Genomic DNA, 21809 nt, shown 5'->3' with positions numbered 1-21809 from the left:
GAAACACAAATTATGCAGTCAAGTTTCCCACATTTGGGGAAATCGCAGGGGCAGCACACCCAGGTGAGATACTATAATCAGGAAGGTGCTTCTCCCAGGGCAAGGCTCACCCATTGCACACTGGGTGTGCTGCTCCTACGATTTCCCCAAATGTGGGACACTTGACTGCATAATTTGTGTTTCCTCTGGTCGGCTCTCGTATAATTCAGATCTCTTTGTCTCAGGTCTCTCTCCAGCCTAGTTTGCTCTCTGTTTCCACTTCTTTTTTCTTGAGCCCCTCCCTTCTATACCCTTGTGCACTATCCTGACTTCTCCTCCCGTCTGCTTACTTTGTGCCTTCCAATGCACAATGCAAACTACAGGTAGTGCTGCAGGGCCCACACCCTTTTACTTGCCTTACAGAGCAGCTCTGGAGCTGTTACAGTGCCCAGCTGCTGCAAGAAATCAGCTTGAATGCTTCATGGGATGGGGCATGGCCAACATGAGCCCCACACCAAAGGAGGGTGGGGGTGTTTAATGCGATCTAGGGGTCATCCAAGCACCGCAAAAGGCCGCCCCTTTTCTCTTTTCATATGCAGATGAGGGTTGAAGCCAACTTTGACCCACTGCTTGGATAACATCACCATATGCAAATCCATCTGCTGCAGGCCTTCCCCCAGGAATGCTTGCACTAGTTGTTGCATTTGGTTTGTTGTTTGGGGGTGCTTCAGTATTAGGCAGCCTTCTGCCCTCCCATGTTCATCTGAAAATATGTGTTCTCCCTGCAGTTGTTGTCCCCATATGAGAGTTCCCTTGTGCTGCCTCAGTTGAATCTCCTTTACTTGACAGAGATGTGCCTGAGCAGCGGCCCTCCCCAGCCCTATCCCAAATCATACTTATTTTGCATAGGAGACACCATGGTCATGAAAATTGTTCACCCAGGGTGAGGTTCATTCATTGCATTCTGGGTATGCTGACCCCTGTGATTTACCCAAATGTGGGAAACTCGCCTGCATTATTTGTGGTAGTTGGGGACTGTGTTTGTGTTTTCCGCTGGTCAGCTCTGGTAAAAGTCAGATTTCTTTGTCTCAGATCTTCCTCTAGCCTTGTTCTTCTTTCGAGAGTTCCATTGTGCTGCCTCAGTTGGATCTCCTTCACTTGACAGGGGGGTGCCCGAGCAGCGACCCTCCCCAGCTCTAGCCCAACTCCTACTTACCTGCCAGGTGAGATACTATGATCTTGAAGGTGCTTCTCCCAGGGCAAGGCTCAACCATTGCACTCTGGGTGTGCTGCCCCTGCGATTTCCCCAAATATGGGAAACTTGACTGCATAATTTGTGTTTCCCCTGGTCGGCTCTCGTATAATTCAGATCTCTTTGTCTCAGGTCTCTCTCCAGCCTAGTTTGCTGTCTGTTTCCACTTCTCTTTTCTTGAGCCGCTCCCTTCTATGCCCTTGCGCACTATCCTGACTTCTCCCGTCTGCTTACTTTGTGCCTTCCAACGCACAATGCGAACTACAGGTAGTGCTGCAGGGCCCACACCCTTTTATTTGCCTTACAGAGCAGCTCTGGAGCTGTTACAGTGCCCAGCTGCTGCAAGAAATCAGCTTGAATGCTTCAGGGGCTGGGGCATAGCCAACATAAGCCCCACACCGAAGGAAGGTGGAGGTGTTTAATGCGAACTAGGGGTCATCCAAGCGCCGCAAAAGGCCGCCATGCCCTGCATAACCCTTTTCTCTTTTCATATGCAGATGAGGGTTCCAGCCAACTTTGGCCCACTGCTTGGATGACATCACCGTATGCAAATTCGTCTCCTGCAGACCTTCCCCCAGGAATGCTTGTACTAGTTATTGCATATGGTTTGATATTTGATGGTGCTTCAGTATTAGGCAGCCTTCCGCCCTCCCATGTTCATCTGAAAAAATGTGGTCTCCCTGCAGTTGTTGTCCCCAGACGAGAGTTCCCTTGTGCTTCCTCAGTTGAATCTCCTTAACTTGACGGGGGAGGGGCTTGCCCGAGCAGCCACCCTCCCCAGCCCTATCCCAACTCATACTTATTTTGCATATGAGATCTCTATATCATGAAGATTGTTATCACAGGGTGAAGTTCATCCATTATATTTTAAAATAGGAAGGTTCAAATTACATATTTGAATTGCATCTATGTGCTGGATTCAAATGTCCCCCCCCCCTTCCTTTCTCAATTGTGCCCGTCAGCAGCTATTCTAAGGTTGCTGCCAATGGGTGTGACACATTAATTTCTTCTGTGGGGTACACTGGACTCCACAAGGATTCACATTGGGGTGTAGAGTAGGATCTTGATCTGAGGCACCAACCGGCTCAAAGCTTTTGACTGTTCCCAAGATGCTCAGCGCATTCTCCTCTATAACCCCGCTTCCATGAACAGGGAGCTCAGTTTGTAGTTGGTGCCTTCAGTAGCAGGCCACTTAACAGGGGCCTGCCTCAGGCAGCCTATTCTTAGCTATTAATTTTGACAAGAAAATAAGAACTTTTTTTATGAGAATCTACAAGGGCTGCAGCAGGCTAGGTCTAATAGACATCTTTACTGCAGCTTCATCACTCCCAGCGGCGCTGTATACTCCCGTGCCCTGGTTGCTGGGTCACTGCAGCGGAGGCTCCGGTTTCTTCCTAAGGTCAGTCACACACGCACCGCCCTTCCGGATCACGAGGCCGCTGATGAAGGGGAGCGTGGCCGTAGGGGGTGGACCGTGTGCGCACTGGCGTGGACACTGATTACTGGGCAGCCGCTCCACGAGCCACCAGGTACAGTTAAGGAGCACAGGTCTGGGGTTTTTTCTCCCATATTAAACCAATTTTGTACTGCCCGCAGCGCATTGTGATAGGTAATAGGGCCTGATTCAGGTTGGATTGCAATCACAGTAAGCGATCCAACTGCAAAAATTGCTAAGAGCATACGCATGTGCCTGCATTTTCTGCGGCACCCTGCAGAGAATGCGATCGCCTCTGCCTGTCAATCGGGGCAGGGGGGGAGAGGGGGGTCAGCAACACTCCATTTCCAAGTCAGGGATGGAGCGGTGCGGGGGCAAGGCTTCAAAATGGGGTCTGCAACGGAGGAGACACAGGGGGCGTGGTCACAGCGGCTGTATGACATCACATTCAGCCGCTGTGATCACAAAAATGGTGGCGGCTTCCTGCGCGCACATACAGTCTGCACCAGCAGGAGGCTACACCATTTTTTATGATCACGCTGAACTGCAGTGCGACTGCAATTACAGATTGGTCAAGAAGGGAGGCGTCATGCTGGGTGGCCATGTCCTGTCACTGTGCAGGAGCCAGCACCGCTCACACACTAGTCCCAGGGTGCAGCCCCCAACCCCCGGGACACCCGGAGCAACAAAATGTAGATTCAGGCCACCAGGCCACGCCCCTACCTATGAAACCATGCCTCCTTTTTACCATTGCGCTGCTTATCTGCGCGCACTGCATTACAATCTCCTTCGCCACCTCTCTGGGTGTCACCAGTGATAGTGACACCTCTGCCATGCTTGTAGCAGCTGGTCCTAAGATCTACGCCTCAAGCCCTGAGTGTTTGCCCTTGTGACTTGTTGATCATCATAGCGAAGCAGATGCTTACAGAAAACTGCAGGGGCTTAGATTGAAAATAAAAAAATATATGGGTATAAGGTAGAGAGGAGCGGGTTCGGTTCTCCGAGAACCGAATTCCCCACGAACTCCACGTGGTTTACACTGGTCCGAGGCAGGCTCAGTTGTTCCCGCCTGACTCGTAAAACCTGAACAAGGGAAAATGTCATCATCCCGCTGTCGGATTCTCGCGAGATTCGGATTTCATATAAAGAGCTGCGCGTTGCCGCCATTTTTACTCGTGCATTGAAGAGGGAGCGGAGAGGACGTGGCTATGTTCTCTCAGTGGAAATCTCAATATCAGTGCTCAGTATCAGTGGTTACTTATTGCTGCTCAGTAATACTAGTAGTGTGTCTCTCCTGCTCAGTGTCAGTTCTCAGTAGTATCCTCATCAGTGCTCAGTATCACTGCTCATTGTCTTGTGCTGCATTGTGGTGCTCAGCATACTACAGTACATTACTAATAGTCCAGTGCTGCATCTTGCTGCTCAGTGTCAGTTCTAGTATCCTCATCAGTGCTCACTATCACTGCTCATTACATTGTGGTGTTCTGTATACTACAGTAACATAGTAATATAGTAACATATAGTAATATAGTTTTTGAGGTTGAAAAGAGGCAAATTGCCCATCGTGTTCAACCTGTTTTAAGTTGTGATGATTCTACATACTTGCTGAATAATGTTTTATGACTAGTTAACTACTACAACTCATGTTACCCCCGGATTAACCATGTTGATATTTTAAGTATTATAACCTTGGATAGCTTTTTCATTCAGAAATGTATCCATTCCTTTTTTAAATCCAATTACAGAGTCCGCCATTACCACCTTCCCTGGCAGGGAATTCCACATCCTGATTGCCCTAACAGTGAAGATCATAGTATCTCACCTGGCAGGTAAGTAGGAGTTGGGCTAGAGCTGTGGAGGATTGCTGCTTGGGCACCCCCTGTCAAGTGAAGGAGATCCAACTGAGGCAGCACAAGGGAACTCTCGAAAGAAGAACAAGGCTAGAGGAAGATCTGAGACAAAGAAATCTGACTTTTACCAGAGCTGACCAGAGGAAAGCACAAACACAGTCCCCCACTACCACAAATAATGCAGTCGAGTTTCCCACATTTGGGGAAATCACAGGGGTCAGCATACCCAGAATGCAATGAATGAACCTCACCCTGGGAGAACAATCTTCATGACCAAGGTATCTCCTATGCAAAATAAGTATGATTTGGGATAGGGCTGGGGAGGGCCGCTGCTCAGGCACATCTCTGTCAAGTAAAGGAGATTCAACTGAGGCAGCACAAGGGAACTCTCATCTGGGGACAACAACTGCAGGGAGAACACATATTTTCAGATGAACATGGGAGGGCAGAAGGCTGCCTAAAACTGAAGCACCCCCAAACAACGAACCAAATGCAACTACTAGTGCAAGCATTCCTGGGGGAAGGCCTGCAGCAGATGGATTTGCATATGGTGATGTCATCCAAGCAGTGGGTCAAAGTTGGCTTCAACCCTCGTCTGCATATGAAAAGAAAAAAGGGGTGTGCAGGGCATGGCGGCCTTTTGCGGCGCTTGGATGACCCCTAGTTCGCATTAAACACCTCCACCCTCCTTCGGTGTGGGGCTCATGTTGGCTATGCCCCAGCCCCTGAAGCATTCAAGCTGATTTCTTGCAGCAGCTGGGCACTGTAACAGCTCCAGAGCTGCTCTGTAAAGCAAGTAAAAGGGTGTGGGCCCTGCAGCACTACCTGTAGTTTGCATTGTGCGTTGGAAGGCACAAAGTAAGCAGATGGGAGAAGTCAGGATAGTGCACAAGGGTATAGAAGGGAGGGGCTCAAGAAAAAAGAAGTGGAAACAGACAGCAAACTAGGCTGGAGAGAGACCTGAGACAAAGAGATCTGAATTATATGAGAGCCGACCAGGGGAAACACAAATTATGCAGTCAAGTTTCCCACATTTGGGGAAATCGCAGGGGCAGCACAGCCAGAGTGCAATGGGTGAGCCTTGCCCTGGGAGAAGCATCTTCATGATCATAGTATCTCACCTGGCAGGTAAGTAGGAGTTGGGCTAGAGCTGGGGAGGGTCGCTGCTCGGGCACCCCCCTGTCAAGTGAAGGAGATCCAACTGAGGCAGCACAAGGGAACTCTCGAAAGAAGAACAAGGCTAGAGGAAGATCTGAGACAAAGAAATCTGACTTTTACCAGAGCTGACCAGAGGAAAGCACAAACACAGTCCCCCACTACCACAAATAATGCAGTTGAGTTTCCCACATTTGGGGAAATCACAGGGGTCAGCATACCCAGAATGCAATGAATGAACCTAACCCTGGGAGAACAATCTTCATGACCATGGTATCTCCTATGCAAAATAAGTATGATTTGGGATAGGGCTGGGGAGGGCCGCTGCTCAGGCACATCTCTGTCAAGTAAAGGAGATTCAACTGAGGCAGCACAAGGGAACTCTCATCTGGGGACAACAACTGCAGGGAGAACACATATTTTCAGATGAACATGGGAGGGCAGAAGGCTGCCTAATACTGAAGCACCCCCAAACAACAAACCAAATGCAACAACTAGTGCAAGCATTCCTGGGGGAAGGCCTGCAGCAGATGGATTTGAATATGGTGATGTCATCCAAGCAGTGGGTCAAAGTTGGCTTCAACCCTCGTCTGCATATGAAAAGAATAAAGGGGTGTGCAGGGCATGGCGGCCTTTTGCGGCGCTTGGATGACCCCTAGTTCGCATTAAACACCTCCACCCTCCTTCGGTGTGGGGCTCATGTTGGCTATGCCCCAGCCCCTGAAGCATTCAAGCTGATTTCTTGCAGCAGCTGGGCACTGTAACAGCTCCAGAGCTGCTCTGTAAAGCAAGTAAAAGGGTGTGGGCCCTGCAGCACTACCTGTAGTTTGTATTGTGCGTTGGAAGGCACAAAGTAAGCAGACGGGAGAAGTCAGGATAGTGCACAAGGGTATAGAAGGGAGGGGCTCAAGAAAAAAGAAGTGGAAACAGACAGCAAACTAGGCTGGAGAGAGACCTGAGACAAAGAGATCTGAATTATATGAGAGCCGACCAGGGGAAACACAAATTATGCAGTCAAGTTTCCCACATTTGGGGAAATCGCAGGGGCAGCACACCCAGAGTGCAATGGGTGAGCCTTGCCCTGGGAGAAGCATCTTCATGATCATAGTATCTCACCTGGCAGGTAAGTAGGAGTTGGGCTAGAGCTGGGGAGGGTCGCTGCTCGGGCACCCCCCTGTCAAGTGAAGGAGATCCAACTGAGGCAGCACAAGGGAACTCTCGAAAGAAGAACAAGGCTAGAGGAAGATCTGAGACAAAGAAATCTGACTTTTACCAGAGCTGACCAGAGGAAAGCACAAACACAGTCCCCCACTACCACAAATAATGCAGTTGAGTTTCCCACATTTGGGGAAATCACAGGGGTCAGCATACCCAGAATGCAATGAATTAACCTAACCCTGGGAGAACAATCTTCATGACCATGGTATCTCCTATGCAAAATAAGTATGATTTGGGATAGGGCTGGGGAGGGCCGCTGCTCAGGCACATCTCTGTCAAGTAAAGGAGATTCAACTGAGGCAGCACAAGGGAACTCTCATCTGGGGACAACAACTGCAGGGAGAACACATATTTTCAGATGAACATGGGAGGGCAGAAGGCTGCCTAATACTGAAGCACCCCCAAACAACAAACCAAATGCAACAACTAGTGCAAGCATTCCTGGGGGAAGGCCTGCCGCAGATGGATTTGCATATGGTGATGTCATCCAAGCAGTGGGTCAAAGTTGGTTCAAACACCTTTGCAAAGTTCTATAAGTTTGATACCCTGGCTGAGGAGGACCTCCTGTTTGCTCAATCGGTGCTGCAAAGTTATCCGCACTCTCCTGCCCGTTTGGGAGCTTTGGTATAATCCCCATGGTCCTTACGGAGTCCCCAGCATCCTCTAGGACGTAAGAGAAAATAAGATTTTAAACCTACCGGTAAATCTTTTTCTCGTAGTCCGTAGAGGATGCTGGGTGCCCGTCCCAAGTGCGGACTACTTCTGCAAGACTTGTATATAGTTATTGCTTACATAAGGGTTATATGTTAGTTTTCATCGGTCTTGGACTGATGCTATGTTGTTTTCATACTGTTAACTGGGTAGTATATCACAAGTTATACGGTGTGATTGGTGTGGCTGGTATGAATCTTGACCTTGGATTAACAAAAATCCTTTCCTCGTACTGTCCGTCTCCTCTGGGCACAGTTTCTCTAACTGAGGTATGGAGGAGGGGCATAGAGGGAGGAGCCAGTGCACACCCAGATCTAAAGTCTTTCTTAAAGTGCCCATGTCTGCTGCGGAGCCCGTCTATCCCCCATGGTCCTTACGGAGTCCCCATCATCCTCTACGGACTACGAGAAAAAAAAATTACCGGTAGGTTTAAAATGTTATTTTTTTCTCTGCAACCCACTGCTAAATTGTGCTTCCTAGCTGTTTTTTATAAAATCACTTAATTAAATCTAACTCTGATTACGTCAGAGAAGGCCAGGTACCCTACACCATAAGAGGGGGTTTGAAATTTTGACTTGTCTACTTAAAGATCACCAAAATCTGATGACAAGGTCAATTACATCCCTGGGTGGGATTGAACCACCAACCTTTTGGTTAATAGCCCATGTAAGTGCAAGAAATCCTGAAGCACTCACTCATCATGGGAAAGTACCAATGTGTTTCTTACAAAAATTCTCCAGATTATTGACTTTTTAAAGTTTTTCTAGGAAACGTTCTAGATGAATGCTTATTAGCCTTTGTCAGTATTGACTTTCGCAAGGTGTCTCTGTGGCGCAATCGGTTAGCATGTTTGGCTATTAACCAAAAGGTTGGTGGTTCAATCCCACCCAGGGATGTAATTGACCTTGTAATCAGATTTTGGTGATCTTTAAGTAGACAAGTCAAAATTTCAAAAACCCCCCTTATGGTGTAGGGTACCTGGCCTTCTCTGATGTAATCAGAGTTAGATTTGATTAAGTGATTTTATAAAAAAACAGCTAGGAAGCACAATTTAGCAGTGAGTTGCAGAGAAAAAAAATTATGCTGGCAGAAAAGTCCAATTGAGTGATTAAACAGCTCTTCATTTTCTGATTTTATGTTTATGCTAACAAATTTGCTCTCTGAAAAGTGTCCACAAAGCCAAGTCTCTGATTAACACCTTTGTAGGAATGGTTTTTCACCTATTACTGAATTAAACTTGCTTCATTGGAAAGGCATCAAAGATGCATCCTCATTTCAATGTCTACTGAAATAATACAGGTTGACACCAGGAAACGTCACTGCATCCTTGCTGCTTCCTCATGGGGAAGTCTGTTTAATGTGAAAACAAGGTGATATCTAATCAGCACACAGGTAAGGAATTAAGAAAATCTTTCTTTATGGGTGAAGATGTTTCTCACAAATTGTTGTCCCAATGCATCATTGAAATTCAAGATGGAAGATGATTTTCATATATCACTTGTACATTTTGCATTGCTCTTCTGGTGACAATGTAGTTTGTTTTTGTCAATTACCATTTCAGTAATAGGGTAAAGAAAATTAAGTGGATTTTTTAAAGAAAACAATGCTGTCAATATACTATTAAAACAAATTAAAATGATAAAAGTTATTGTACTTTAAGTAAAAATAAAAGTGCCAAAATATCAATCCCAGTTTTTGATTACTTTAATTATAAAAAAAAAAATGCACATAGCAGAGGATAGTTTCGATCAATCGACCTCTGGGTTATGGGCCCAGCATGCTTCCATTGCACTACTCTGCTGCTCATGGAAGTGTCAGAGATCCTGAAGACTAAATTGATTAAAGGCCTTAAAGTACTGGACTATAAGGAAAGACTTACTAGGCTGAATATTTATACACTAGAAAAGAGGTGCCTAAGAGGAGATATTATTAATATCTTCAAATATGTAAAGATACATAACAAAGAGTTATCAGAGGAATTATTTATTAAAAGAACACGTGGTCACTCGCTGCGACTGGAGGAAAGTTCAGAACGCAATGGAGGAAAGGTTTCTTCACTGTTAGGGCAATCAGGATGTGGAATTCCCTGCCAGGGAAGGTGGTAATGGCGGACTCTGTAAATGGATTTAAAAAAGGAATGGATACATTTCTGAATGAAAAAGCTATCCAAGGTTATAATACTTAAAATATCAACATGGTTAATCCGGGGGTAACATGAGTTATAGTAGCTAACTAGTCATAAAACATTATTCAGCAAGTATGTAGAATCATCACAACTTAAAACAGGTTGAACACGATGGGCAATTTGCCTCTATTCAACCTCAAAAACTATGTTACTATATTACTATGTTATTGTAGTATACAGAACACCACAATGCAATGAGCAGTGATAGTGAGCACTGATGAGGATACTAGAACTGACACTGAGCAGCAAGATGCAGCACTGGACTATTAGTAATGTACTGTATTATGCTGAGCAACACAATGCAGCACAAGACAATGAACAGTGATACTGAGCACTGATGAGGATACTACTGAGAACTGACACTGAGCAGGAGAGACACACTACTAGTATTACTGAGCAGCAATAAGTAACCACTGATACTGAGCACTGATATTGAGATTTCCACTGAGAGAACATAGCCACGTCCTCTCCGCTCTCTCTTCAATGCACGAGTAAAAATGGCAGCAACGCGCAGCTCTTTATATGGAATCCGAATCTCGCGAGAATCCGACAGCGGGATGATGACATTTTCCCTTGTTCAGGTTTTCCGAGTCAGGCGGGAACAACCGAGCCTGCCTCGGACCAGTGTAAACCACGTGGAGTTCGTGGGGAATTCGGTTCTCGGAGAACCGAACCCGCTCCTCTCTACCTTATACCCTATCATTTTTTTTATTTTCAATCTAAGCCCCTGCAGTTTTCTGTAAGCATCTGCTTCGCTATGATGATCAACAAGTCACAAGGGCAAACACTCAGGGTTTGAGGCGTAGATCTTAGGACCAGCTGCTACAAGCATGGCAGAGGTGTCACTATCACTGGTGACACCCAGAGAGGTGGCGAGGGAGATTGTAATGCAGTGCGCGCAGATAAGCAGTGCAATGGTAAAAAGGAGGCATGGTTTCATAGGTAGGGGCGTGGCCTGGTGGCCTGAATCTACATTTTGTTGCTCCGGGTGTCCCGGGGGTTGGGGGCTGCACCCGGGGACTAGTGTGTGAGCGGTGCTGGCTCCTGCAAAGTGACAGGGCATGGCCACCCAGCATGACGCCTCCCTTCTTGACCATGCTGTAATTGCAGTCGCACTGCAGTTCAGCGTGATCATAAAAAATGGTGTAGGCTCCTGCTGGTGCAGACTGTATGTGCGCGCAGGAAGCCGCCACCATTTTTGTGATCACAGCGGCTGAATGTGATGTCATACAGTCGCTGTGACCACGCCCCCTGTGTCTCCTCCGTTGCAGACCCCATTTTGAAGCCTTGCCCCCGCACCGCTCCATCCCTGACTTGGAAATGGAGTGTTGCTGACCCACCTCTCCCCCCCTTCCCCGCCCCGATTGACAGGCAGAGGCGATCACATTCTCTGCGGGGTGCCGCAGAAAATGCAGGCACATGCGTATGCTCTTAGCAATTTTTGCAGTTGGATCGCTTATTGTGATTGCAATCCAACCTGAATCAGGCCCTATTACCTATCACAATGCGCTGCGGGCAGTACAAAATTGGGTTAATATAGGAGAAAAACCCCCAGACCTGTGCTCCTTAACTGTACCTGGTGGCTAGTGGAGCGGCTGCCCAGTAATCAGTGTCCACCGCAGTGCGCACACGGCCCACCCCCTACGGCCTCGCTCCCCTTCAGCAGCGGCCTCGTGATCCGGAAGGGTGGTGTGTGTGTGACTGACCTTAGGATGAAACCGGAGCCTCCGCTGCAGTGACCCAGCAACCAGGGCACGGGAGTATACAGCGCCGCTGGGAGTGATGAAGCTGCAGTAAAGATGTCTATTAGACCTAGCCTGCTGCAGCCCTTGTAGATTCTCATAAAACAAGTTCTTCTTTTCTTGTCAAAATTAATAGCTAAGAATAGGCTGCCTGAGGCAGGCCCCTGTTAATTGGCCTGCTACTGAAGGCACCAACTACAAACTGAGCTCCCTGTTCATGGAAGCGGGGTTATAGAGGAGAATGCACTGAGCTTCTTGGGAACAGTCAAAAGCTTTGAGCCGGTTGGTGCCTCAGATCAAGATCCTACTCTACACCCCAATGTGAATCCTTGTGGAGTCCAGTGTACCCCACAGAAGAAATTAATGTGTCACACCCATTGGCAGCAACCTTAGAATAGCTGCTGACGGGCACAATTGAGAAAGGAAGGGGGGGGGGGACATTTGAATCCAGCACATAGATGCAATTCAAATATGTAATTCGTACCTTCCTATTTTAAAATATAATGGATGAACCTCACCCTGTGAGAACAATCTTCATGATCAAGAGATCTCATATGCAAAATAAATATGAGTTGGGATAGGGCTGGGGAGGGCTGCTCGGGCAGCACCTCCCCCGTCAAGTTAAGGAGATTCAACTGAGGAAGCACAAGGGAACTCTCGTCTGGGGACAACAACTGCAGGGAGACCACATCTTTTCAGATGAACATGGGAGGGCGGAAGGCTGCCTAATACTGAAGCACCATATGCAACAACTAGTACAAGCATTCCTGGGGGAAGGTCTGCAGCAGACGGATTTGCATACGGTGATGTTATCCAAGCAGTGGGCCAAAGTTGACTGGAACCCTCATCTGCATATGAAAAGAGAAAAGGGGCATGCAGGGCATGGCGGCCTTTTGCAGTGCTTGGATGACCCCTAGTTCACATTAAACACCCCCACCCTCCTTTGGTGTGGGGCTCATGTTGGCCATGCCCCATCCCCTGAAGCATTCAAGCTGATTTCTTGCAGCAGCTGGGCACTGTAACAGCTCCAGAGCTGTTCTGTAAGGCAAGTAAAAGGGTGTGGGCCCTGCAGCACCACCTGTAGTTCGCATTGTGCGTTGGAAGGCATAAAGTAAGCAGACGGGAGGAGAAGTCAGGATAGTGCGCAAGGGCATTCTTTTCTCTTAGTCCGTAGAGGATGCTGGGGTCACATTAAGAACCATGGGGTATAGACGGGATCCGCAAGAGACATGGGCACTTTAAGACTTTCAAAGGGTGTGAACTGGCTCCTCCCTCTATGCCCCTCCTCCAGACTCCAGTTATAGGAACTGTGCCCAGGGAGACGGACATTTCGAGGAAAGGATTTATTGTTAAACTAAGGTGAGCATCTTACCAGCTCACACCTTAAACATGCCGCAGAACGTGGCATTCAACAGAACACAAGCCAACGGCATGAACAATTGCAGCAAAAAGCTGACCAGAACCATAACACAACATGTATATAACCACAAGTAATAACTGCAGACACAGTATGGACTGGGACGGGTGCCCAGCATCCTCTACAGACTAAGAGAAAAGGATTTACCGGTAGGTATTAAAATCCTATTTTCTCATACGACCTAGAGGATGCTGGGGTCACATTAAGAACCATGGGGTTATACCAAAGCTCTTGAACGGGTGGGAGAGTGCGTACGACTCTGCAGCACCGAATGACCCAACTTAAGGTTATCATCAGCCAAGGTATCAAACTTGTAAAACTTAGCAAAAGTGTTTACTAAATAGCTGCTCGGCAAAGTTGCAATGCCGAGACTCCCCGACCAGCTGCCAAGGATGAACCCACCTTTCTAGTAGAATGGGTCTTCACCTACTTCAGTAACGGCAATCCTGCCGTGGAACGAGCATGCTGAATCTTACCACAGATCCAGCGCATAATGGTCTGCATGGAAGCAGGACACCAAATCCTGTTGGGAGCATACAGGACAAACAGAGCCTCTGTTTTCCTAATCTGAACCGTTCTGGTGACATACATTTTCAAAGTTCTGACCACAGCCAGAGACTTTGACTCAACGAAGGTGTCAGTGGCCAAAGGCACCATGTGGAAAGATGAACCACCTTCGGCAGAAATTGTTGACGTGTCCTCAATTCTGCTCTATCTTCATGAAAGATCAAATAAAGGCTCTTGTGATACTGCATGGTTTGTACTGTTTTCCATGTGCTCCCAGACCTTTAAGCAAGTAGCATGGTCAAGAAAGTTCTGTTTGAAAAGAAACAACATTTACTGTCATTGTTATGCAAATAAACTTACATTAAAGCTAACAAGAAAGCACACTCGTTCTGTCTTTAAACTGATAAAAGAAACCCCAATAATATGGGGCATGCAAAAATTGAGATAAAACTCAGTTTTGCTCCTCTCCACGGAAATCTTTAATAAAAGGCGAAATATTTGTTAGTTCTGAAGAGAAACCAGAGCATGACCAAGATTCCACCTGTCGCCTGAGTGCCATGCCAGCAGTTCTCATTCAGCTGAAAGTGAGCACCCAATTTGAATGAAAGAAAGCAGATTTCTCACCAGGCTTCCCCTTGCTATAAACATGGTTTGTACTCTTTTCCATGTGCTCCCAGATCTTTCAAGCAATTAGTGTGGTCAAGAAAGTTCTGTTTGAAAAGAAACAAACATTTACTGTCATTTCTATGCAAATGAGCTTACATTAAAGCACACTCGTTCTATCTTTAAACCGATAAAATAAAACCCCAATAAGATGGGGCATGCAAAAATTGAGATAAAACTCAGTTTTGCTCCTCTCCACGGAAATCTTTAGTAAAAGGCGAAAGATTTGCTCGTTCTGAAGAGAAACCAGAACATGACCAAGATTCCACCTGTCGCCTGAGTGCCATGCCAGCAGTCCTCATTCAGCTCAAAGTGAGCACCCAATTTGAAAGAAAGAAAGCAGATTTCTCACCAGGCTTCCCCTTGCTATAAACATGGTTTGTACTCTTTTCCATGTGCTCCCAGATCTTTCAAGCAATTAGTATAGTCAAGAAAGTTCTGTTTGAAAAGAAACAAACATTTACTGTCATTTCTATGCAAATGAGCTTACATTAAAGCACACTCGTTCTATCTTTAAACCGATAAAAGAAACCCCAATAAGACGGAGCATGCAAAAATTGAGATAAAACTCAGTTTTGCTCCTCTCCACGGAAATCTTTAGTAAAAGGCGAAAGATCTGTTCGTTTTGAAGAGAAACCAGAGCATGACCAAGATTCCACCTGTCGCCTGAGTGCCATGCCAGCAATCCTCATTCAGCTCAAAGTGAGCACCCAATTTGAAAGAAAGAAAGCAGATTTCTCACCAGGCTTCCCCTTGCTATAAACATGGTTTGTACTCTTTTCCATGTGCTCCCAGATCTTTCAAGCAATTAGTGTGGTCAAGAAAGTTCTGTTTGAAAAGAAACAAACATTTACTGTCATTTCTATGCAAATGAGCTTACATTAAAGCACACTCGTTCTATCTTTAAACCGATAAAATAAAATCCCAATAAGATGGGGCATGCAAAAATTGAGATAAAACTCAGTTTTGCTCCTCTCCACGGAAATCTTTAGTAAAAGGCGAAAGATTTGTTCGTTCTGAAGAGAAACCAGAACATGACCAAGATTCCACCTGTCGCCTGAGTGCCATGCCAGCAGTCCTCATTCAGCTCAAAGTGAGCACCCAATTTGAAAGAAAGAAAGCAGATTTCTCACCAGGCTTCCCCTTGCTATAAACATGGTTTGTACTCTTTTCCATGTGCTCCCAGATCTTTCAAGCATTTAGTATAGTCAAGAAAGTTCTGTTTGAAAAGAAACAAACATTTACTGTCATTTCTATGCAAATGAGCTTACATTAAAGCACACTCGTTCTATCTTTAAACCGATAAAAGAAACCCCAATAAGACGGAGCATGCAAAAATTGAGATAAAACTCAGTTTTGCTCCTCTCCACGGAAATCTTTAGTAAAAGGCGAAAGATTTGCTCGTTTTGAAGAGAAACCAGAGTATGACTAAGATTCCACCTGTCGCCTGAGTGCCATGCCAGCAGTCCTCATTCAGCGCAAAGTGAGCACCCAATTTGAAAGAAAGAAAGCAGATTTCTCACCAGGCTTCCCCTTGCTATAAGCATGGTTTGTACTCTTTTCCATGTGCTCCCAGATCTTTCAAGCAATTAGAATGGTCAAGAAAGTTCTGCTTGAAAAGAAACAGACATTTATAGTCATTGTTATGCAAATAAACTTACATTAAAGCTAACAAGAAACTGATAAAAGAAACCCCAATAATATGGGGCATGCAAAAATTGAGATAAAACTCAGTTTTGCTCCTCTCCACAGAAATCTTTAATAAAAGGCGAAAGATTTGTTCGTTCTGAAGAGAAACCAGAGCATGACCAAGATTCCACCTGTCGCCTAAATGCTGTGCCAGCAGTCCTCATTCAGATCAAAGTGAGCGCCCAACTTGAAAGTAAGCAGATTTCTCACCTGGCTTCTCCTTGCTATAAGCATGGTTTGTACTGTATTCCATGTGCTCCCAGATCTTTCAAGCAAGTAGCATGGTCAAGAAAGTTCTGTTTGAAAAGAAACAAACATTTACTGTCATTTCTATGCAAATGAGCTTACATTAAAGCACACTCATTCTATCTTTAAACCGATAAAAGAAACCCCAAAAAGATGGGGCATGCAAAAATTGAGATAAAACTCGGTTTTGCTCCTCTCCACGGAAATCTTTAATAAAAGGCGAAAGATTTGTTCGTTCTGAAGAGAAACCAGAGCATGACCAAGATTTTTATCTGAAAATATGTGTTCTCCCTGCAGTTGTTGTCCCCAGATGAGAGTTCCCTTGTGCTGCCTCAGTTGAATCTCCTTTACTTGACAGAGATGTGCCTGAGCAGCGGCCCTCCCCAGCCCTATCCCAAATCATACTTATTTTGCATAGGAGATACCATGGTCATGAAGATTGTTCTCCCAGGGTGAGGTTCATTCATTGCATTCTGGGTATGCTGACCCCTGTGATTTTCCCAAATGTGGGAAACTCGCTTTTATACCCTTGTGCACTATCCTGACTTCTCCTCCTGTCTGCTTACTTTGTGCCTTCCAATGCACAATGCAAACTACAGGTAGTGCTGCAGGGCCCACACCCTTTTACTTGCCTTACAGAGCAGCTCTGGAGCTGATACAGTGCCAAGCTGCTGCAAGAAATCAGCTTGAATGCTTCAGGGGATGGGGCATGGCCAACATGAGCCCCACACCGAAGGAGGGTGGGGGTGTTTAATGCGAACTAAGGGTCATCCAAGCGCCGCAAAAGGCCGCCATGCCCTGCATACCCCTTTTCTCTTTTCATATGCAGATGAGGGTTCCAGCCAACTTTGGCCCACTGCTTGGATGACATCACCGTATGCAAATCCGTCTTCTGCAGAACTTCCCCCAGGAATGCTTGCACTAGTTGTTGCATTTGGTTTGTTGTTTGGGGGTGCTTCAGTATTAGGCAGCCTTCTGCCCTCCCATGTTCATCTGAAAATATGTGTTCTCCCTGCAGTTGTTGTCCCCAGATGAGAGTTCCCTTGTGCTGCCTCAGTTGAATCTCCTTTACTTGACAGAGATGTGCCTGAGCAGCGGCCCTCCCAGCCCTATCCCAAATCATACTTATTTTGCATAGGAGACACCATGGTCATGAAGATTGTTCACCCAGGGTGAGGTTCATTCATTGCATTCTGGGTATGCTGACCCCTGTGATTTCCCCAAATGTGGGAAACTCGCCTGCATTTTTTGTGGTAGTGGGGGACTGTGTTTGTGTTTTCCTCTGGTCAGCTCTGGTAAAAGTCAGATTTCTTTGTCTCATATATTCCTCTAGCCTTGTTCTTCTTTCGAGAGTTCCCTTGTGCTGCCTCAGTTGGATCTCCTTCACTTGACAGGGGGGTGCCCGAGCAGTGACCCTCCCCAGCTCTAGCCCAACTCCTACTTACCTGCCAGGTGAGATACTATGATCAGGAAGGTGCTTCTCCCAGGGCAAGGCTCACCCATTGCACTCTGGGTGTGCTGCTCCTACGATTTCCCCAAATGTGGGACACTTGACTGCATAATTTGTGTTTCCTCTGGTCGGCTCTCGTATAATTCAGATCTCTTTGTCTCAGGTCTTTCTCCAGCCTAGTTTGCTGTCTGTTTCCACTTCTTTTATCTTGAGCCCCTCCCTTCTATACCCTTGTGCACTATCCTGACTTCTCCTCCCGTCTGCTTACTTTGTGCCTTCCAATGCACAATGCAAACTACAGGTAGTGCTGCAGGGCCCACACAATCTTTTACTTGCCTTAAAGAGCAGCTCTGGAGCTGTTACAGTGCCCAGCTGCTGCAAGAAATCAGCTTGAATGCTTCAGGGGATGGGGCATGGCCAACATGAGCCCCACACCAAAGGTGGGTGGGGGTGTTTAATGCGAACTAGGGGTAATCCAAGCACCGCAAAAGGCCGCCATGCCCTGCACGCCCCTTTTCTCTTTTCATATGCAGATGAGGGTTGAAGCCAACTTTGACCCACTGCTTGGATGACATCACCATATGCAAATCCATCTGCTGCAGGCCTTGCCCCAGGAATGCTTGCACTAGTTGTTGCATTTGGTTTGTTGTTTGGGGGTGCTTCAGTATTAGGCAGCCTTCTGCCCTCCCATGTTCATCTGAAAATATGTGTTCTCCCTGCAGTTGTTGTCCCCAGATGAGAGTTCCCTTGTGCTGCCTCAGTTGAATCTCCTTTACTTGACAGAGATGTGCCTGAGCAGCGGCCCTCCCAGCCCTATCCCAAATCATACTTATTTTGCATAGGAGACACCATGGTCATGAAGATTGTTCACCCAGGGTGAGGTTCATTCATTGCATTCTGGGTATGCTGACCCCTGTGATTTCCCCAAATGTGGGAAACTCGCCTGCATTTTTTGTGGTAGTGGGGGACTGTGTTTGTGTTTTCCTCTGGTCAGCTCTGGTAAAAGTCAGATTTCTTTGTCTCATATATTCCTCTAGCCTTGTTCTTCTTTCGAGAGTTCCCTTGTGCTGCCTCAGTTGGATCTCCTTCACTTGACAGGGGGGTGCCCGAGCAGTGACCCTCCCCAGCTCTAGCCCAACTCCTACTTACCTGCCAGGTGAGATACTATGATCATGAAGGTGCTTCTCCCAGGGCAAGGCTCACCCATTGCACTCTGGGTGTGCTGCTCCTGTGATTTCCCCAAATGTGGGAAACTTGATTGCATAATTTGTGTTTCCCCTGGTCGGCTCTCGTATAATTCAGATCTCTTTGTCTCAGGTCTCTCTCCAGCCTAGTTTGCTGTCTGTTTCCACTTCTCTTTTCTGGAGCCACTCCCTTCTATGCCCTTGCGCACTATCCTGACTTCTCCCGTCTGCTTACTTTGTGCCTTCCAACGCACAATGCGAACTACAGGTAGTGCTGCAGGGCCCACACCCTTTTAGTTGCCTTACAGAGCAGCTCTGGAGCTGTTACAGTGCCCAGCTGCTGTAAGAAATCAGCTTGAATGCTTCAGGGGCTGGGGCATAGCCAACATGAGCCCCACACCAAAGGAGGGTGGGGGTGTTTAATGCGAACTAGGGGTCATCCAAGCACCGCAAAAGGCCGCCATGCCCTGCATGCCCCTTTTCTCTTTTCATATGCAGATGAGGGTTCCAGCCAACTTTGGCCCACTGCTTGGATGACATCACCGTATGCAAATCCGTCTGCTGCAGACCTTCCCCCAGGAATGCTTGTACTAGTTGTTGCATATGGTTTGATATTCGATGGTGCTTCAGTATTAGGCAGCCTTCCGCCCTCCCATGTTCATCTGAAAAGATGTGGTCTCCCTGCAGTTGTTGTCCCCAGACGAGAGTTCCCTTGTGCTTCCTCAGTTGAATCTCCTTAACTTGATGGGGGAGGGGCTGCCCGAGCAGCCACCCTCCCCAGCCCTATCCCAACTCATACTTATTTTGCATATGAGATCTCTTGATCATGAAGATTGTTCTCACAGGGTGAAGTTCATCCATTATATTTTAAAATAGGAAGGTACAAATTACATATTTGAATTGCATCTATGTGCTGGATTCAAATGTCCCCCCCCCCTTCCTTTCTCAATTGTGCCCATCAGCAGCTATTCTAAGGTTGCTGCCAATGGGTGTGACACATTAATTTCTTCTGTGGGGTACACAGGACTCCACAAGGATTCACATTGGGGTGTAGAGTAGGATCTTGATCTGAGGCACCAACCGACTCAAAGCTTTTGACTGTTCCCAAGATGCTCAGCGCATCCTCCTCTATAACCCCGCTTCCATGAACAGGGAGCTCAGTTTGTAGTTGGTGCCTTCAGTAGCAGGCCACTTAACAGGGGCCTGCCTCAGGAAGCCAATTCTTAGCTATTCATTTTGACAAGAAAAGAAGAACTTGTTTTATGAGAATCTACAAGGGCTGCAGCAGGCTAGGTCTAATAGACATCTTTACTGCAGCTTCATCACTCCCAGCGGCGCTGTATACTCCCGTGCCCTGGTTGCTGGGTCACTGCAGCGGAGGCTCCGGTTTCTTCCTAAGGTCAGTCACACACACACCGCCCTTCCGGATCACGAGGCCGCTGATGAAGGGGAGCGTGGCCGTAGGGGGTGGACCGTGTGCGCACTGGCGTGGACACTGATTACTGGGCAGCCGCTCCACTAGCCACCAGGTACAGTTAAGGAGCACAGGTCTGGGGGTTTTTCTCCTATATTAAACCAATTTTGTACTGCCCGCAGCGCATTGTGATAGGTAATAGGGCCTGATTCAGGTTGGATTGCAATCACAATAAGTGATCCAACTGCAAAAATTGCTAAGAGCATACGCATGTGCCTGCATTTTCTGCGGCACCCCGCAGAGAATGCGATCGCCTCTGCCTGTCAATCGGGGCAGGGGGGGAGAGGGGGGTCAGCAACACTCCATTTCCAAGTCAGGGATGGAGCGGTGCGGGGGCAAGGCTTCAAAATGGGGTCTGCAATGGAGGAGACACAGGGGGCGTGGTCACAGCAGCTGTATGACATCACATTCAGCCGCTGTGATCACAAAAATGGTGGCGGCTTCCTGCGCGCACATACAGTCTGCACCAGCAGGAGGCTACACCATTTTTTATGATCACGCTGAACTGCAGTGCGACTGCAATTACAGCATGGTCAAGAAGGGAGGCGTCATGCTGGGTGGCCATAAGAGATGAGCGGGTTCGGTTCCTCGGAATCCGAACCCGCCCGAAATTTACCCTTTTTTGCTCGGGTCCGAGCAGACTCGGATCCTCTCGCCTTGCTCGGTTAACCCGAGCGCGCCCGAACGTCATCATCCCGCTGTCGGATTCTCACGAGACTTGGATTCTATATAAGGAGCCGCGCGTCGCCGCCATTTTCACACGTGCATTGAGATTGATAGGGAGAGGACGTGGCTGGCGTCCTCTCCGTTTAGATTAGAAGATAGAGACGAGTGACATTTGATTTACTACTAATTTGGGGAGCAGTTGAACTTGTCAGGAGTACTCAGTAGTGCAGAGTTTTGCTGATAGTGACCACCAGTTTTATTATTTATAATCCGTTCTCTGCCTGAAAAAAAACGATACACATACCATATCTGTGCTCAGCCTCAGTGTGCTGCATGATATATCATCTATGTATATCTGACTGTGCTGAGTGCTCACTGCTCACACAGCTTAATTGTGGGGGAGACTGGGGAGCAGTTATAGCAGGAGTACAGTGCACACTTTTGCTGCCAGTGTGACCACCAGTATATTGTCTGCCTGAAAAAGTTAAACACTCCTGTGGTGTTTTTTTTTTATTCTATAAATGCATTCTGCTGACAGTGTCCAGCAGGTCCGTCATACATATATTATATAAATATTTACCTGCAGTAGTGTTATATTTTTTTTTTCATCTTTATCATCTCTATATTAGCAGACGCAGTACGGTAGTCCATGGCTGTGGCTATCTCTGTGTCGTCAGTGCTCGTCCATAATTGTATACCTACCTACCTGTGGTGGTTTTTTTTTTTCTATCTTCTTCATACTAGTAGTTTAGGAGTCTACTGACAGTGTCCACCAGGTCCATCATTATATTATATACCTACAGTAGTAATATATTTATTATATTATCTATACTAGCAGACGCAGTACTGTAGTCCACGGCTGTGGCTATCTCTGTGTCGTCAGTGCTCGTCCATAATTGTATACCTACCTACCTGTGGTGGGGTTTTTTTTTTATCTTCTTCATACTAGTAGTTTAGGAGTCTGCTGACAGTGTCCACCAGGTCCG

At 46.9% G+C, this 21809-nt stretch overlaps 17 non-coding genes and 3 pseudogenes across 17 annotated transcripts; 8 read left to right on the top strand and 12 right to left on the bottom strand.

Annotated features, from left to right (window-relative positions):
• The first annotated feature begins 55 nt into the window (after window positions 1–55).
• LOC135036946 (U1 spliceosomal RNA) lies at window positions 56–211 on the top strand. Its single transcript, XR_010231562.1, has one exon. It is a non-coding gene; the product is annotated as a U1 spliceosomal RNA (small nuclear RNA).
• Window positions 212–871: 660 nt separating this feature from the next.
• On the top strand, window positions 872–1035 carry LOC135036866 (U1 spliceosomal RNA). Its single transcript, XR_010231494.1, has one exon. It is a non-coding gene; the product is annotated as a U1 spliceosomal RNA (small nuclear RNA).
• Window positions 1036–1187: 152 nt separating this feature from the next.
• Window positions 1188–1350, top strand: LOC135036927 (U1 spliceosomal RNA). Its single transcript, XR_010231550.1, has one exon. It is a non-coding gene; the product is annotated as a U1 spliceosomal RNA (small nuclear RNA).
• A 3304-nt stretch (window positions 1351–4654) lies between these two features.
• On the bottom strand, window positions 4655–4818 carry LOC135037005 (U1 spliceosomal RNA). Its single transcript, XR_010231621.1, has one exon. It is a non-coding gene; the product is annotated as a U1 spliceosomal RNA (small nuclear RNA).
• A 692-nt stretch (window positions 4819–5510) lies between these two features.
• On the bottom strand, window positions 5511–5652 carry LOC135036917 (U1 spliceosomal RNA; annotated as a pseudogene).
• A 152-nt stretch (window positions 5653–5804) lies between these two features.
• LOC135036937 (U1 spliceosomal RNA) lies at window positions 5805–5968 on the bottom strand. Its single transcript, XR_010231556.1, has one exon. It is a non-coding gene; the product is annotated as a U1 spliceosomal RNA (small nuclear RNA).
• Window positions 5969–6660: 692 nt separating this feature from the next.
• On the bottom strand, window positions 6661–6802 carry LOC135036897 (U1 spliceosomal RNA; annotated as a pseudogene).
• Window positions 6803–6954: 152 nt separating this feature from the next.
• Window positions 6955–7118, bottom strand: LOC135036959 (U1 spliceosomal RNA). The gene has a single exon (XR_010231574.1). It is a non-coding gene; the product is annotated as a U1 spliceosomal RNA (small nuclear RNA).
• A 6744-nt stretch (window positions 7119–13862) lies between these two features.
• On the bottom strand, window positions 13863–13978 carry LOC135036985 (U5 spliceosomal RNA). Its single transcript, XR_010231600.1, has one exon. It is a non-coding gene; the product is annotated as a U5 spliceosomal RNA (small nuclear RNA).
• Window positions 13979–14253: 275 nt separating this feature from the next.
• On the bottom strand, window positions 14254–14369 carry LOC135036971 (U5 spliceosomal RNA). The gene has a single exon (XR_010231587.1). It is a non-coding gene; the product is annotated as a U5 spliceosomal RNA (small nuclear RNA).
• Window positions 14370–14643: 274 nt separating this feature from the next.
• On the bottom strand, window positions 14644–14759 carry LOC135036970 (U5 spliceosomal RNA). Its single transcript, XR_010231586.1, has one exon. It is a non-coding gene; the product is annotated as a U5 spliceosomal RNA (small nuclear RNA).
• A 275-nt stretch (window positions 14760–15034) lies between these two features.
• On the bottom strand, window positions 15035–15150 carry LOC135036961 (U5 spliceosomal RNA). The gene has a single exon (XR_010231575.1). It is a non-coding gene; the product is annotated as a U5 spliceosomal RNA (small nuclear RNA).
• Window positions 15151–15424: 274 nt separating this feature from the next.
• Window positions 15425–15540, bottom strand: LOC135036957 (U5 spliceosomal RNA). Its single transcript, XR_010231572.1, has one exon. It is a non-coding gene; the product is annotated as a U5 spliceosomal RNA (small nuclear RNA).
• A 264-nt stretch (window positions 15541–15804) lies between these two features.
• On the bottom strand, window positions 15805–15920 carry LOC135036979 (U5 spliceosomal RNA). Its single transcript, XR_010231594.1, has one exon. It is a non-coding gene; the product is annotated as a U5 spliceosomal RNA (small nuclear RNA).
• A 270-nt stretch (window positions 15921–16190) lies between these two features.
• LOC135036968 (U5 spliceosomal RNA) lies at window positions 16191–16306 on the bottom strand. Its single transcript, XR_010231583.1, has one exon. It is a non-coding gene; the product is annotated as a U5 spliceosomal RNA (small nuclear RNA).
• A 144-nt stretch (window positions 16307–16450) lies between these two features.
• Window positions 16451–16578, top strand: LOC135036944 (U1 spliceosomal RNA; annotated as a pseudogene).
• Window positions 16579–17170: 592 nt separating this feature from the next.
• Window positions 17171–17334, top strand: LOC135036858 (U1 spliceosomal RNA). The gene has a single exon (XR_010231486.1). It is a non-coding gene; the product is annotated as a U1 spliceosomal RNA (small nuclear RNA).
• Window positions 17335–17486: 152 nt separating this feature from the next.
• LOC135036891 (U1 spliceosomal RNA) lies at window positions 17487–17649 on the top strand. Its single transcript, XR_010231520.1, has one exon. It is a non-coding gene; the product is annotated as a U1 spliceosomal RNA (small nuclear RNA).
• Window positions 17650–18324: 675 nt separating this feature from the next.
• On the top strand, window positions 18325–18488 carry LOC135036857 (U1 spliceosomal RNA). The gene has a single exon (XR_010231485.1). It is a non-coding gene; the product is annotated as a U1 spliceosomal RNA (small nuclear RNA).
• Window positions 18489–18640: 152 nt separating this feature from the next.
• LOC135036915 (U1 spliceosomal RNA) lies at window positions 18641–18803 on the top strand. The gene has a single exon (XR_010231540.1). It is a non-coding gene; the product is annotated as a U1 spliceosomal RNA (small nuclear RNA).
• Window positions 18804–21809: the final 3006 nt, after the last annotated feature.

The sequence above is a fragment of the Pseudophryne corroboree genome, unplaced genomic scaffold, assembly GCF_028390025.1.
Source record: "Pseudophryne corroboree isolate aPseCor3 unplaced genomic scaffold, aPseCor3.hap2 scaffold_663, whole genome shotgun sequence".
Lineage (NCBI taxonomy): Eukaryota > Metazoa > Chordata > Amphibia > Anura > Myobatrachidae > Pseudophryne > Pseudophryne corroboree.
This window is presented reverse-complemented; position numbering and strand designations above follow the sequence as displayed.